A 16,825-nucleotide genomic window follows, 5' to 3' on the forward strand; every position below is an offset into this window, starting at 1 on the left:
GATAAAGTGACAAACACTTTTCCTTAGATGACTGTTTATTATTTCTGGGAAGATTTTTTGACATGTTTAAGCAATACATTTGCACTGCATTACGATCCTGCTACAATTAGATTTAATTTATTACCTTAAGCTCTAAAAACTGCTCTTAAACTGGCACCAGTACTTACACACAACTCTGCACTCAACCAGTCCATCATCATCATCCAAACCTGCGACTGGATTGACCCCAAAATGCACTGGGAAAAATCACCCAATCCTACCGGTGTATATGGTGGCTAACAGCGAGTTGCAGTCATGTCTGATTAATTTAGAAATAAATCAAAATGTTAAGAGGATGAAATGTTAAAATTCATGCTACTAAACATCTGGGGAACAGTCTTGCTTCCAGTCTTATTATATTTTAACCCAGATTGAGGTGGAAATATGTTTTAGTTGAGTTAGCAGCTCTCTAACACATATTAACCCTCGACTCCTATTGAATAAAACACTGTGGGGTATATTACAGTTCTTAAACGATGGATTTATGCAGGAAAACATCTGCATACAGTTACAGGCACTTTTATTCTTGACCTGTTTGTCTCATGCAAACATACACACAAGGATGCACGTGCCGTCCTGAAAATGGTTAAACCCTTCTCCAATGATCTACAGGGGGCAGTAATGTGCCAGGAAAGGCAGTGAAGAAGACTTTAAGCTAGTAAACATGGATATAAATAATGAATGATTTAAGATACTTAAGAAATCAGCTTTGCAAATGTTTTATAAGGAAGGAAAAGCATTCAAACCTCAAGGATACACAATTACTTTGAATATAAATGCTTTTTTTTAAATAGAAAACTCCACACAGGACCAAGAAAATCTAATCTCACTGCACATTCGTCTCAATCCGATCAATTGAGCCAGGCTCTGTTTGAGGTTTCTTTCCATTAAAGGGAGATTTTGCTGCTCATAGATTAAAGAGTACAGTCTAGACCTGCTCTTTGTGGAAAGTGTCATGTGATAACTTCTGTTGTGATTCAGTGCAATATGAATAAAACTGACTACACTATTTAACCCTTTACATACTGTTTATACTCTAAACCCTCACAGTAAGAATCACCTCATTAAAAGAGTCTATACCAAATGTTGAGGCACAGATCTGTTTAGAAAGCATCAATAGTCAATAATCTGACTGATCAATAAATGTGATTAAAGCTTGATTCATGTTTCAGAGAGCAGAGAAACATCTCCTATCACACAATATCATGTCCTATTTTACCTCAGACATGAAAATATAACATAGCAATAATTATGGAAATGTCTCTTTTTGGTAGTTTTGAGTCTCTTTAGTCTCTCTATCTCTACGTTGCCATGGTAACTAGATGGCAGCTGTCACTAACTGTAGGTTGTTTTTAGTCTCTTTCTGGTAGTTTTTAGGTTTATTTAATCAACTTAAGTCTCTTTTTAGTGATTTTTTCATCTCTTTTTGATGGTTAAATGTTATTTTCTATGTAAAGTGTAAAATGAGCAGAACTTTCTGGAGCTGTGGGGGTTATTGTATAACCATTAGAGCCATCAGTCTTCACTGCTACACCATAAAAAGAAATCCTCATAACTACTATCTTATTAAAACTATTAACTATTCATTTCACTAAAGACATGGCAATAGATACGGAGATAATTTGACCCAGAACAGTATGTAAGGGTTAAATGGTTTTTCAGTCACAGTCGGGAATGAAGCATCATTAATCTGAATGTCAGTAATCTGTGATCTCCCAAAAATCGTCTTTTAACCTTCCTGTCGTCCTCCCAGGTCAAATTGACCCCGTCTGTTTTGACTGTTCCTTCATTCCTTCCTTCTTTCCTCCCTTCCTTCCTTCCTTCCTTTCCTTCCTCCCTACTCACATTCCTTCCTTCCTTGCTTGCTTCCTTCCTTCCTTCCATCTTTCCTCCCTCCTTTCCTTCCTTCCCCCTATCCTTCCTTCCATCTTTCCTCCCTCCTTTCCTTCCTTCCTTCCTTCCTTTCCTTCCTCCCTCCTCCCATTCCTTCCTTCCTTCCTTCCATCTTTCCTTCCTTCCTTGACTCGAGGACAACAGGAGGGTTAAGGGGGATTATAATCGGGTCACTTTGCAATCATTAGGTTTCACTTACTGTTATATAAGTTACATTTTTATTGTTGTTAAATTAAGTCTAAATGTAGATTTATCTTTAATAAAATATATTATAGTTTATTGCATGTTAAGATCTTCTGTCCACAGGGAACACGTGGATGTAATTCATTCACAAAGGCAGATTTATATATAAAGATGGTTATTATATGTATATAATGGAAAGTAATCAAATGTCAGAGGTGTCAGGTGGTTTTTGGGACTTGAACTTGTCCTTTGTCACTTTTACTTCTTGTGAAAACTAAAATACAGCTTTTCTAAGTGTGTGTTTTTTATAATGAAGAAATAAAGTCTCCTTTTTTTAATATAACCAGTGGGAATCTTTTTATGATTTACTCTGGCTGGAGGCGGAGAGTCAAACCTTCAGCTTGTTGCTTGTTGTGTGTTTTTCCTCTCTCTCTCTGTTTATACCCGCTGCTGTGTGTCCTTTAATGAGCTGTGAGATATTATACAAACATTTTTTTAGGCCTTTATCAGATTTGAAAGTCGAAGAGGAAGATTACATGCAGCAAAGGTCCTTCCAGACTCAATGGCCTCTCCACCAATATGACTTTAACCTTTGTGTCGTTTCCTCCCGGGTCAAATTGACCCCGTCTGTTTTGACTGTTCCTTCTTTCCTCCCTTCCTTCCTTCCTTCCTTTCCTTCCTCCCTCCTCCCTTTTCTTCCTTCCTTCCTTCCTCCTTTCCTTCTTTCTTCCTTCGTTCTTTCCTCCTTCCTCCCTTCCTTCTTTCCTTTCCAACCTTCCTTCCTTCTTACTCCCTTTTCTTCCTTCCTTTTCTTCCTCTGTCCTTCCTTTCCTTCCTCCCTCCTCCCTTTTCTTTCTTCCTTCCTTCCTTCCTTCCTTCCTCCCTCCCTCCTTTCCTTCTTTCTTCCTTCATTCTTTCCTCTGTCCTTCCTTCCGCTACACACATGGGCTAATACACTAGAACTACTATCTACAACCAACGATTCATTTCATTATCGATTAGTTTGCATATTCATTTCTAGACGTATCGATTGGTCGATGATCGCCATGAAAAGTGTCGTTGCTTAAAGCCAACAATCTTAAACATTTAATTCATATATGATAAAAAAAAACCAAGCAAATCCATTTTTGACATTTTTGTTAACCCTCCTGTTGTCCTCAGGTCAAGGAAGGACAGAAGGAAGGAAGGAAGGAAGGAAAGGATTAAGGATGAAAAGGGGAAGGAAGGAAAGGAGGAAGGATGAAAAGAGGAAGGAAGGAAAGGATTAAGGATGAAAAGAGGAAGGAAGGAAAGGAGGAAGGATGAAAAGAGGAAGGAAGGAAAGGAGGAAGGATGAAAAGAGGAAGGAAGGAAAGGAGTAAGGATGAAAAGAGGAAGGAAGGAAAGGAGTAAGGATGAAAAGAGGAAGGAAGGAAAGGAGGAAGGATGGAAGGAGGAGGGAACAAAGAAAGAAGGGTGGAAGGGAAGTAGGAAGGAAAAATTAAAGAAAGAGGGAAGAAGGAAGGAAAGAAGAAACAGTCAAAAGAGAGATGGGATCAATTTGACCCGGTAGGACAACACAAGGGTTAAAAATAGTTGCAATTAATAAACCAAACATTTGCAGCTGGAATAAACATAATCTTTTTTTGTACTTTGAAAGTACTTTATAATAATAATAAAATTCTAACTGATGATAAAAACCGTTTCATCATCAGACAGGTCGTCATACCTGTTTGACCAGAGAACAGTGTTTTCATTATGTAACCCTCATTGTTCACGTGAGAGCCGGTCTGCAGCCGTACCTTTCTTTCCCGGGTGGATTATATAATGACACTCTGAATGCATCTGAGCTTTCTCCTTTCTTTATATTTATATATTCACACACACTGCGGACATTGTGACTGTAATCAGAGTGAGTCACACAAGTGAACGCCTGCCGCTCCCTCGGCTCAGCTCGGCATTTTTCTCACATTACATCATTCGTCACGTTAAAGGGAGTGTTTGGTTCGTGTTATTGTGCTGTTGTGGTTTCAACTGTAACTCATATAAGCACGAAAACTGCTTTTTTCTTACTGTAATCGTTCTTCGTTTTCTGTTAAACGATACGTCCCTAATATACCGTCAATGTAAGTGATTGGGGACAAAATCCTTACACTCATTTCCGAGGTTTATCTAAAGTTATGTCAATATTTGTACTGATTATTTTTGGCTTATCAGTTACCTGTGAAGCACTTTGAATTTCATTAACCTGTATAGGAGGAGCAGTAGTTAGTAGTTAGTGCCGAGGCCACACTGACTGACTGACAGGACACAGCTGCAGTGTTGAGACGCTTGTCAAACATAAATAAAAACCACATTTTTTGCATGACTTCGCACACAAACAACTCTGAACTCTTCAGCCATGCAGAAGTTTGCTCTCCTGAAACATAAACAAGCCAAGTTTCTTATCATTCATCCAGAAATGTGTTTATTTTACTAAATAGTGTCGGCCTTAAAGGATGGACTCACAATTATTCAAGTTTGTCTTATATTAACCTTCCTGTCGTCCTCCCGGGTCAAATTGACCCCATCTGTTTTGACTGTTCCTTCTTTCCTCCCTTTCTTCCTTCTTCCTCCCTTCCTTACTTCCTTCCTTCCTCCCTCCTTTCCTTCCTCCTTTTCTTCCTTCTTTCTCCCTTCTTCCTCCCTCCTTTCCTTCCTCCTTTTCTTCCTTCTTTCTCCCTTCTTCCTCCCTCCTTTCCTTCCTTCTTCCTTCCTTCTTTCCTTCCTTCCATCCTTCCCTCCTCCTTTCCTTCCTTCCACCCTCCTTTCCTTCCTTCCTTCTTCATCCCCTCCTTGACTCGAGGACAACAGGAGGGTTAACATGTTTTTTTCTTGCTGTTATCATTCCTCCTGTTCCTACTGACCATTAGAAGATCCCTTCATCATGTTTTCAGTGATGGAGGACAAAATCCACAGTCCTCCTTCTGAGGTTTCACTGTCCAAATGAGTGGAGAGAAAGAAAGAAAAATGAAAGAAAGAAAGAAAGAGGAGGAGGAGGAGGAGGAGGAGGAGGAGGAAGAGATAACAAGAAAGGGGAGAAAGATTAGGAAAGAAAGAATGAAAAGAAAAACGAGGAAGAAAGAACAAGGAGGAGGAGGAGGAGGAAGATGAGGAAAGAAAGAAAATTAGTGAAATCAAGTCTTGGTATTTTTAGTACCAAAGCCTCTTTTTGTTACTATAATTCCACCACAGCTCAACAGGAAACACTAAGAGGGAATCTGATGCTAAACAGACTGTAAATGTGTCAGATATCACTTGATATGATGAACTCAGACTGCTGAAGCTCAATAGAAGCTGATCAACTACTTTTAAATGCCTGTGGATTTTGTCATTGAAAGCACATTTGAAGGAGATCTTTTAATAGTCAGTATGAACAGGAGGAAAAACTGACTGTTGGTTTAAGACTCACTTGAAAAACCCGTCCTATAAATCCTCATATAATGAACAATAACACATAAAAAAAGGGTTTGTCTCCAGTCTGAATCACACAGCAAACAGAGTCTTTTCTCTGTAGGGAGAGCAGTAAACCTGTTTCTATGATTGACGATACTGTATCTGAATGTATCTGCATATTATTCGTCCCTTGAGGCTCCACACTGTAGCTGTAATTCATCAGACAAAATGTTCTTAATGTTAATTTTTTTTTTGTACATCAGGAACAATTTGTGCGATCTGCTGGAGCCTCATGTCAGCTTCAGATAAACTTTGGAATATATTGAATGTATTTTTGCACAGAAAGAGGATTGGTATGTTTTCAAAATGTATTTCACTTAAACTGCCAAATCCATAATTACAATACAAGATCAGCCAATAGCCAAGACAATACTCATCTTAATGGACTAATTACATAATGCAACATCATGACTGCTCTCACTATCATATTACATGCATCTTGTAACCTTAGTTTTTATGTTTTTATTTAGCCTTCATATGTATTTCTTTACTCTTAAGTATTTATGTTGTACCTCTCACAATAGGAGGATCACCTGATGAGGCCTGATGGGTTTCATTGGCTCCTCCTGCACATTTCTCTTTTCTTATTGTTCTCTTTTCCTAATCTCAGTCTCCTTTTTTCTTTTATGTGCAATGAATTAAGGAAAGAAACGTCTGCACACCTGAAAAAAGAAGGGAGGCATTCTTGATATTTATGTTACAGACTCCCAAGGGATTAAATGCTGAACTTCTACTTCTCTAAGGTAATGTTGTAACTTTTCTTGTGATACAGGGCCTTATCTTTTTTCTTATCTTTTTCTTACCTTTCATGGAGTCTGTGTGTAGCTGAATGGTTAATGTCTTGTTTCTAGCTTGCATCCTTATGTTGTACTTTTGACCACTTATACCACATATATTTATTGATCAAGTGACATCATGTCTCTTGTATCTATAAAGTATGATAATGCTGCCCATGATATTCCTGATGAAGGTCGAAACGTTGTAACTTATTAAAACTAACACAAGTGAGCGACACAGTGTGCAATAAATGAAAAACATAAATAAATAAATACAGACATGGTCAAACATTAGGGATATATTTCTAATCAGCCAGTATGAAGAGGAGGAATGATGAGATTAAATGTTCATGTGGACACCTGACTTCTAAACCACATGGACACATAATAAACCTCACTGACCCTGGTTCATTGACAGTAGTGTACATGTGGGGACAGACGTATGACAAAAAGCAAAGTCATTTGTTTGTGTTTGTATGCATATGAGCTGCAGGCATACGGTCGTCAAGGCGTGTTTGCATGAGGGTGTGTGACGTGAGTGTGAGAGTGTTGATAGTTCATGGAGGCTGGGACATTTGAGGTTGAACCTGTTAATCCGCTTCAGGTGGAGTATTCCTGGTGCTGACTGGCGCTCCTTCCTGCAGTCACTGCCTGCAGAGTAAACAGCATGGACTGATAACTGATAACTGCTGAAACTCAACTTCAACACCAACCAAAAGAAACACCTGCCTGATGCACCCAAAGGTCAGTTTAATTTATAAGTTCTCTCTTTCATCTGTGGGCTTCATCCTGAGAGGTGCTTTATCTTTAAAGTGGCAGGTTTAGGGTGAAAGTGGGCTGAGTTTCTGTTGTGAGTTTCTGTCAAGCATCTATACTTCTTATCTTTGCTTCCCTGAGAAATTGTTTTACACTTTAATATTAAATCATGACTGCACAGAAACATTTGGTTTATTGGTTTGGACATAAGTTTTTCTCTTAACATGCAGTCTGGTTGCAACTGTCTGTTCATCTAGCTGCAGTTTATTCTAATACAATCTTAATCTGATGTTCCTGAAGAAAGTTTTACAAATCAAATCAGTCAATCTTATTTAAAAGAAGATTAATGCACCATTTTCTCAGCTAATTCAGGGTTAAAATACTCACGAACAAACTGGGCTATGCCTTGATCTGTGTTTCTTCTAATGATTAAAAACTGCAAACTCTGCTCTCGTTGAGTTATGAATTTGCTGATGGCTCCAAATGTCCATGTTTCTGATGAGAAAAGAAAGCTGAGGAACATTTTTTAATCGTGGACTAGCTCTAACTTACTTTGCCTCCAGCTTTTAACATTTTCACTTTTCTCATTGACGGGCATGTGCACTTTGACTGAGCTATAAAAATGTTTAATGTGTAACTTTTTGTAGTAGGTTCCTCGGAGCTCTGCTTATTATTAGTTAAACACCTTAAATCTGAATAATGTTTGTTTCTGGGTTTATGCAAAGAATGTAGAGGACTTTGCAGAGAGCATGTAGCTGTTTTCAAGGTTTTCAGTTAATTAAATTTTATTATCATTGTTTTGTCTTGCTGTTTAGTTGTAAATTGACAAAAGTCTTGTGGAGATTTGGTGGTTTGTCTTGTCTAAATAAACAAGTTAGATTTTACTCAAATCTTTCCCAGCTTGACTTCTTAACCCTGACATACTGTTCATATTCAGGCTTTTCTCAATATCTCTTCTTAATTAGTCTCTATAATATCAAATGTAAAATAAATGGGTTAAATACCTGACAACTTACCTTTACCTTTGTTGGGTTTTGGCTTGAATTTACCTATTCATACTTTGCTTTATACTTTGACTCTTAAAATTTAACATGATTTTAACATTCTGTCTGATTTTTATAATAAGCATCACAGTCATAGTGAGATATTTTGTTGTTGATCACACTGTACATCTTCTGCCTTAATGACATAGTTCCATTATTCTTGTTATGATACTTATTTGGACGTGTAGAGACATGAAAACTGCAGCTGGGTGTGTTATAGAAACTCAGTTTTCATTCATCTGGCTCATCTTCATAGAACATTATGTGTTCACTGGAGCTTTGCCAGTCATCAGTGCTCAGTCAGGATTTATGCACTAGTAAGCAATGGGTGTAGTTTCTCTGATATTGTATGTTTATATAAAAAAAGGAAACACCCAACAGAAGAACAGTTGTACTCACAGCGCTCTTGATAGACCTGTTTTTATTTTCCTGAAGTGTGGTGCAAAAGCTCAGAGGCCATAACTCGAATACCTGAAAGGTACCTGAAAGTCACCTGGTGTCTGATACAACTGCACACAGTAACAGATTACACCGTCTTCCTTAAATTATTTGTTGATTTTTTTTTCATCTCCAGTAAAAGAAAAATTCTGTTTCCCAAACATAGAATATAATTGACCAGCCTATAAATAGATTGTCCACTCAAAATATTTTCATATCTCTAATATCCTCCTTTCAAAGGTCTTCTTGGAAACACAGTTATGTGACCTTACTTACAGAGTAGTGCATTCATGTGCAGCTGCTTAGATTGGAATTGTTAGTTCCCTGAGAACATATGGGCCCCCCTCGCCTGGGTCACCCACCACAAATAACTCAACGTCTGGGAAACCAATACACAGTATATACTTAATATGGATATGGTTCCAGTCTTCTTGTCATTTAAATCATTTGAAACTACTTAAATGTAAATTATTGTCACAAAACTACCTAATTACTATCTGTGCCATCTTATCTACACAAATCTGTTCCTTGATCTTCCCCTCCTTCACTAGTTTACACTGATTAAAGAGGTGAAACTACTGTGTGGTCTGAGCAGGTACCTGTATCCACCTGTTTCATAGACAGCCTGCTAATGTCCTGCTGTTTTCTATAGGCTTTAATGTGTCACAAACATGCAATAACTTTTCCATTACAGCTGAATGTGCTGTCTAAGCATTTTATTTTCTCCTGCAGGATTAATCTGAGGGTTTTTTCAAATGCCACGGTGACAGAAACACAACAATCATGGTACAAAACATCAACAGAATGTTTAGTTCTATAATAGTTAAATTTTGGTTGCATATTGTTTCAGTTTTAAATATTTTAATAAATTTCTTTGCTTACAGCCAGCACACCGTAGGGGGAGGAGCCTCTCTGAGGCACTTACCCTGGAGCAATCAGACGAGGGGGCGTTGGTTATCTCCAGCATCAGCAATGCTTCAGCCAATCAGGGACTACGGGAAGGTAAGACCCGTGACCTCTTATTGAACCTTTTGTCTTTGTGGTTTTTAACTGTTTTGAAAGTGAGTCATAATGAGCTTGAAAGAATCAGAATAGTTGTTACACGCAAGAGCATTACTTGCTAATTCAAGGAGACTATTGTACATTTCACCCAAATCCACTGTTTATGTTTTAGACCAGTGTTTCTCAATCCTGGACCCGGGGCACCCCTAACCTGCGTGTTTTATATGTTTCCCTGCTCCAACACACCAGTTTCAAATGAATGGGTCGTTATCAGGCTTCTGAAGACCTTGATGACGGGCTGATTATTTGATTCAGGTGTGTTGGAAGAGGGAAACATCTAAAGTGTGTACAGCAATGGTGCCCTGTGATAATGATTAGAAAACATTGTTTTGGATTATACACCCGAGTGACCAGATATGTAGAGTTCTGGCAATGTAATAACCCTGAAATAGACGCTACCTTATTTAAAATGCGCAGTTTGTGTTGAGTTCAGCATAAACTGCAACTTGTCTCTAATATTTTTGATCAAAGGTTTGGACTTGCTTTCTCATTCAAGTTAATGGCAAGGTGGCCAAACTTTTGACAAATACTGTAAATGATGTTTACAGATTTCTAGAGACAACGTTCAGTATTCCAATATATAAAAACCACAATGCACCACAACAGCAGTGTCAACACAACTGCAATTCACCAAAGTACTACTTAATACAATACTGTTGTAATACATTATATTACAACGTATAGGGATTTAAATCTGAGAACACTCAGAGTTAAAAAAACTATGTGGGTGAAAGGCTTTGCTGATTTATTTGGTGTATCTGAATTAAATGCTGTGATTATTTTACACAATAGACCAAACATGTCACTGACAATGCTAAGGTTATGAGATTGACTCTATTAAAAGAATACAGTATGTAAGAATGTGTTATGTTATATATTTATTTTTTATTTTTTAGGGGATGAAATTGTGGGGGCAACAATCGATTTTGATCAACTGTCAAAGCAGGAGGTGTTAGAATTGCTGAAGCTGATGAAGCCGTTTGATGACAAGGTCAAAGTGCTCACAAAGAATAACCGAAGCAAGAGCCTCGGAAATCTGGACCAATGTGCCAGGAGTCCTCAAGTGGTGGGTTGAGTACAAACAAATCAAACATAAATTATTTTCTGATACATTTATCAGTGGTCCACAAGACAATCCAAATTTGTTGACATGTCTTGGAAGGTTTTATAATGTCTAAGTGTTTGTGCTGCAACATTGACATTATTGTTACATTCGAATCATCACATTGTGGCTTATATATTTTTTAGATGCTGAAGGATTCCTACAGCAAACTCTACAATGCAAAAATCAAGAAGTTCATGAAGGATGACTTGCCTCATGCCAAGCCAACTGTACCTGGCTCATCGAAGGTCAGCCTAAAACATGACATGGGATTGCCTCGCCTCGGAGTAGACTTTGGATGTCTAAAAACAAAGACACCGAACACAGACTTAGATGCTGATTCACAATCCGGTGACACCACATTTTCTCCTGAAACAGCTGGCGATTTAACACATGGGAGCAATATGAACCTTCCACCATTGGGGGTTGGCTTGAATGGTCCAGTTCTAAGTGGAGGTCAGGTGAAAGTGGACAATGTAGTTCAGGTACCACAGCTTAATGCTCCTGACATTCATCTGTCCGGGACATTACCAGGGAGTCCAAATGTCAACACTGCATCTGCTAAACAACTGCCAAACACTGACAGTCCATCTGTTGACCTGAGAATGCCAAATGGACTGAAAAACAATGGAACTTTCACAGCGCCGCAAATGGGTTTAGATGTTAACACCCTTGACACAGGGATAAATCTTAATGGGGAAAATATCTCTGGCGTTCCCAAAGTGAGCATCGAAGGAACAAATAAAAGATTTGAAATGCCAAAATTCAAACTGCCAGACTTGGGCCTCACAGGACATGCTTTAAGTGGGCCAGAATGTGAAGGCGGGACACCAGATATTCAAGCTCCAAATGCTCCCACAGGTAAAATTGGTCACAAGTATTCCAAGAGACTGAAAAACCCTGATCTAAATGTTGACAACCCTTCCAGTTATGTAGAATCACCCAAGATGAGTCTGTCTGGGAGATCCCCTGACTTTGGCCTGGAAACGCCAGGTATGAATATGGGGTCAGCCATTGACTCGCCTTCAGGTAAAGTCAAAGTGTCGCTTAAGAAACCCAAAATTGATCTTAAATCTCCATATTTAGATGTGGATGCCCCATCTGGTAAATTTGAGCACTCAGGAAAAAGTGAAGCTGATGTCAAAACCCCCAACTTAAGTCTAAAAATGCCCAAGATAAAAGGTGATATTAATACACCTGATATAAATCCAGCCAAAGCTGGCCATAAAAGTCCAAATTTAGTCATCCACACTCCATCAGCTGGCCCATCTGGGAAATACAAGCCCCCTAAATTCTCAATGCCCAAATTTGATTTACCAGACACTAAAGTTCCAGGTTTTAATGGAGATCACAAGGGACCAGATGTGCAGTTGGAAGCACCAGAGTTCAAAGCTGGAGCTTTGACTCCAGACTTTGATTTATCTGCTCCAAAGTTTAAAGAGGGTATGCAGTTGCCTGGTATTGATCTCAAAGACCCAAAGGTAGACCTGAATAACCCAGATGTGGATATTAATATGCCTTCTGGTAAATTAGACATTGATGCTGATGTTCCCTCTGGCAAGTTTAAATTGCCCAAATTTAAGCTCTTTGGCACATTACCAAAGAAAAAAGACACAGATATCAATGCGGGGATGAAAACACCTGAACTAACTTTGAAATCCCCCAAAATGAAGGGCATAGATGCTCCTGACTTGAATGTACCGAACATGGATCTCACAACTCCAGACTTAGACCTCCACTCTCCAGATGTAAACATCAGTTCACCCAAAGGAAGATTCAGCATGCCAAAGCTAAAAAAACCTAATTTTGACTTATCAGGCCCACAAATACCGAATATTGATAAAGATGGATCTCTAAATGGACCAGACCTGCCATCAGTTGGTCTTGATGTAAATTTGTCAAGGCCACAGTGTGACATTGATCCACCTTCACTTGATCTCAACAGTCCAAAGTCAAAGCTGAAAATGCCTGATGCCAATATTGGAAGTCCGTCAGGAAAAATCAAGATGCCAAGTTTTGAAATACCAGATTTTGGACTGTCAAAACCAAAACTGAAAGGGCTCAATGATGACCTAGAGACTCCAGACTTTGATCTTTCAGCCCCCAAATTTAAAGGGGACGTTGATATAAATGTACCCAATGTCAATCTCAAAGGTCCTAAAGCAAATTTGGACTTGAAGTCAGATCTGAAGTCACCAGATTTAAGTCTGAAAGCACCAAAGATAAAGGGTGGGATTGATGCCCCTGACTTGGACTTACCAAGTGCGGACCTTAAAGCTCCCAAGTTAGACATGAACACTCCAGATGTCAACATTGGTTCACCCAAAACAAAATTCAAAATGCCCAAACTAAAGATGCCTAAATTCAGTCTTCCAAATCTAAAAGGACCTGAAATGGATGGAAACTTAGATGGTCCAGATGTTGATATAAATGTACCCAATGTCAACCTCAAAGCTCCTAAAGCAGACTTGGAAATGCCAGATGTTGATATCGCTGGTCCATCTGGAAAATTTAAAAAGCCAAACTTTAACCTGCCTGATTTTGGGCTTTCTGGTCCAAAGTTAGATGGCCAATATATGGACTTCAAATCTCCTGATCTAGATGTATCTAGTCCTGACCTCAGTGGCAGAATAAATGCACCAGATGTGAACATGCCCAAGGTTGATCTCAAAAGCCCCAAACTGGACTTCAATTCCCCAAATGTCAACTTGCCATCAGGTAAAATGAAAATGCCAGACCTTCATGCTCCAGACTGGGATATGAATGCTCCCTCTGGCAAATTGAAAATGCCTAAATTTAATCTTTCAGGTACATTGCCAAAAGCACCAAATGTGGACTTGAAGTCAGATCTTGAGTCACCAGATTTAAGCCTGAAAGCACCAAAGATAAAGGGAGGAATTGATGCCCCTGACTTGGACTTACCAAGCATGGACCTTAAAGCTCCCAAGATAGACATGAACACTCCAGATGTCAACATTGGTTCACCCAAAACAAAATTCAAAATGCCCAAACTGAAGATGCCTAAATTTAGCCTTCCAAATCTAAAAGGACCTGAAATGGATGGAAACTTAGATGGTCCAGATGTTGATATAAATGTACCCAACGTCAACCTCAAAGCTCCTAAAGCAGACTTGGAAATGCCAGATGTTGATATTGCTGGTCCATCTGGAAAATTTAAAAAGCCAAACTTTAACCTGCCTGATTTTGGGCTTTCTGGTCCAAAGTTAGATGGCCCTAAGTTGGACTTCAAATCTCCTGACCTAGATTTCTCTGGTCCTGACCTCAGTGGTGGAATAAATGCACCAGATTTGAACATGCCCAAGGTTGACCTCAAAAGCCCCAAACTGGACTTCAATTCCCCAAATGTCAACTTAGACATGCCATCAGGTAAAATGAAAATGCCAGACCTTCATGCTCCAGACTGGGATGTGAATGCTCCCTCTGGCAAATTGAAAATGCCTAAATTTAATCTTTCAGGTACATTGCCAAAAGCACCGAATATGGACTTGAAGTCAGATCTGAAGTCACCAGATTTAAGCCTGAAAGCACCAAAGATAAAGGGAGGAATTGATGCCCCTGACTTGGACTTACCAAGCATGGACCTTAAAGCTCCCAAGATAGACATGAACACTCCAGATGTCAACATTGGTTCACCCAAAACAAAATTCAAAATGCCCAAACTGAAGATGCCTAAATTTAGCCTTCCAAATCTAAAAGGACCTGAAATGGATGGAAACTTAGATGGTCCAGATGTTGATATAAATGTACCCAACGTCAACCTCAAAGGTCCTAAAGCAGACTTGGAAATGCCAGATGTTGATGTAGCTGGTCCATCTGGAAAATTTAAAAAGCCAAACTTTAACCTGCCTGATTTTGGGCTTTCTGGTCCAAAGTTAGATGGCCCTAAGTTGGACTTCAAATCTCCTGACCTAGATTTCTCTGGTCCTGACCTCAGTGGTGGAATAAATGCACCAGCTTTGAACATGCCCAAGGTTGACCTCAAAAGCCCCAAACTGGACTTCAATTCCCCAAATGTCAACTTAGACATGCCATCAGGTAAAATGAAAATGCCAGACCTTCATGCTCCAGACTGGGATGTGAATGCTCCCTCTGGCAAATTGAAAATGCCTAAATTTAATCTTTCAGGTACATTGCCAAAAGCACCAAATATGGACTTGAAGTCAGATCTGAAGTCACCAGATTTAAGTCTGAAAGCACCAAAGATAAAGGGAGGGATTGATGCCCCTGACTTGGACTTACCAAGCATGGACCTTAAAGCTCCCAAGCTAGACATGAACACTCCAGATGTCAACATTGGTTCACCCAAAACAAAATTCAAAATGCCCAAACTGAAGATGCCTAAATTTAGCCTTCCAAATCTAAAAGGACCTGAAATTGATGGAAACTTAGATGGCCCAGATGTTGATATAAATGTACCCAATGTCAACCTCAAAGGTCCTAAAGCAGACTTGGAAATGCCAGATGTTGATGTAGCTGGTCCATCTGGAAAATTTAAAAAGCCAAACTTTAACTTGCCTGATTTTGGGCTTTCTGGTCCAAAGTTAGATGGCCCTAAGTTGGACCTCAAATCTCCTGACCTAGATTTCTCTGGTCCTGACCTCAGTGGTGGAATAAATGCACCAGATTTGAACATCCCCAAGGCTGACCTCAAAAGCCCCAAACTGGACTTCAATTCCCCAAATGTCAACTTAGACATGCCATCAGGTAAAATGAAAATGCCAGACCTTCATGCTCCAGACTGGGATGTGAATGCTCCCTCTGGCAAATTGAAAATGCCTAAATTAAATTTCTCAGGTACATTACCAAAAGGACCAAATATGGACATAAACACAGATCTGAAGTCCCCAGATTTAAGTCTGAAAGCACCAAAGATAAAGGGTGGGATTGATGCCCCTGATTTGGATTTACCAAGTGCGGACCTTAAAGCTCCCAAGGTAGACATGAACACTCCAGATGTCAACATTGGTTCACCAAAAGCAAAATTCAAAATGCCCAAACTGAAGATGCCTAAATTTAGCCTTCCAAATCTAAAAGGACCTGAAATTGATGGCAATTTAGATGGCTCAGAAATCGACATCAATGCACCCAACATCAACCTCAAAGGGTCCAAAAGTGGCTTTGAAATGCCAAATGTTGAGTTTGGCAGTCCATCTGGTAAATATAAAAAGCCACATTTGAAAATGCCTGAAGTTGGGTTTTCTGGTCCAAAGTTAGATGGTCCAGAAGGACCAAATATTAATCTAAATCCAGACGTGAAAATACCAGATTTAAATCTCAGAGCTCCAAAGATAAAGGGTGGAATTGATACTCCAGAGCTCAAAATGAAGATGCCAAAAGGCCCCAATGTTGACATAAATGGGGATCTAAATATTCCAAATGTAGATGTTGATGGTCCAAAAGGAAAATTGAAAATGCCAAGTTTAAATATGCCAGACCTCAGTCTCTCTGGACCGAAGGCAAAAACACCAGACATTCATCTTTCTGGACCTAAACTGACAGGTCCCGGAATGAGTGCACCAGAGTTGAACGGGAATATTACTGGTCCAAAGGTTAGTGCTACAAATGTTGATCTCAGTATGCCAAAAGCGGGTATCCAGAATACACAGCTGCATCTAAAATCTCCAGAATTTGACATTGATGATCCTTCACTCAAATTCAAAAAGCCTTCGTATAAGAATCGTAGATCAGATATAACTGGGGGCAATATGAGAACACCTGTTTTGGACTTAGATGGAGATGTCAGTCTTCATCACACTAATGGAAAGTCACCCAGGACCAAAGCTAGATCCAGCTACCCTGTGTTGGATGCTAATTTAGGCCATTTCAATCATTCAGATCTCAACATTGATGATTTCACAGGAAAGCATCATGTGCCTAGGGCCAGGGGGTCCACGCTGGACCTCCAAGCATCACATAAAAATAAACAGATGAGCTCCCCTTCTGGTGTTGAAATTGGCATGAGGGACCCCAGATCCACCAGAAGAAGAGTCCCAGCTGGTAACACTGCAAATAGTGTGCGTTTGCCAGGTAACTCTCAA

Source organism: Scomber japonicus, chromosome 2 (assembly GCF_027409825.1).
Source record: "Scomber japonicus isolate fScoJap1 chromosome 2, fScoJap1.pri, whole genome shotgun sequence".
Taxonomy (NCBI): Eukaryota; Metazoa; Chordata; class Actinopteri; order Scombriformes; family Scombridae; genus Scomber; species Scomber japonicus.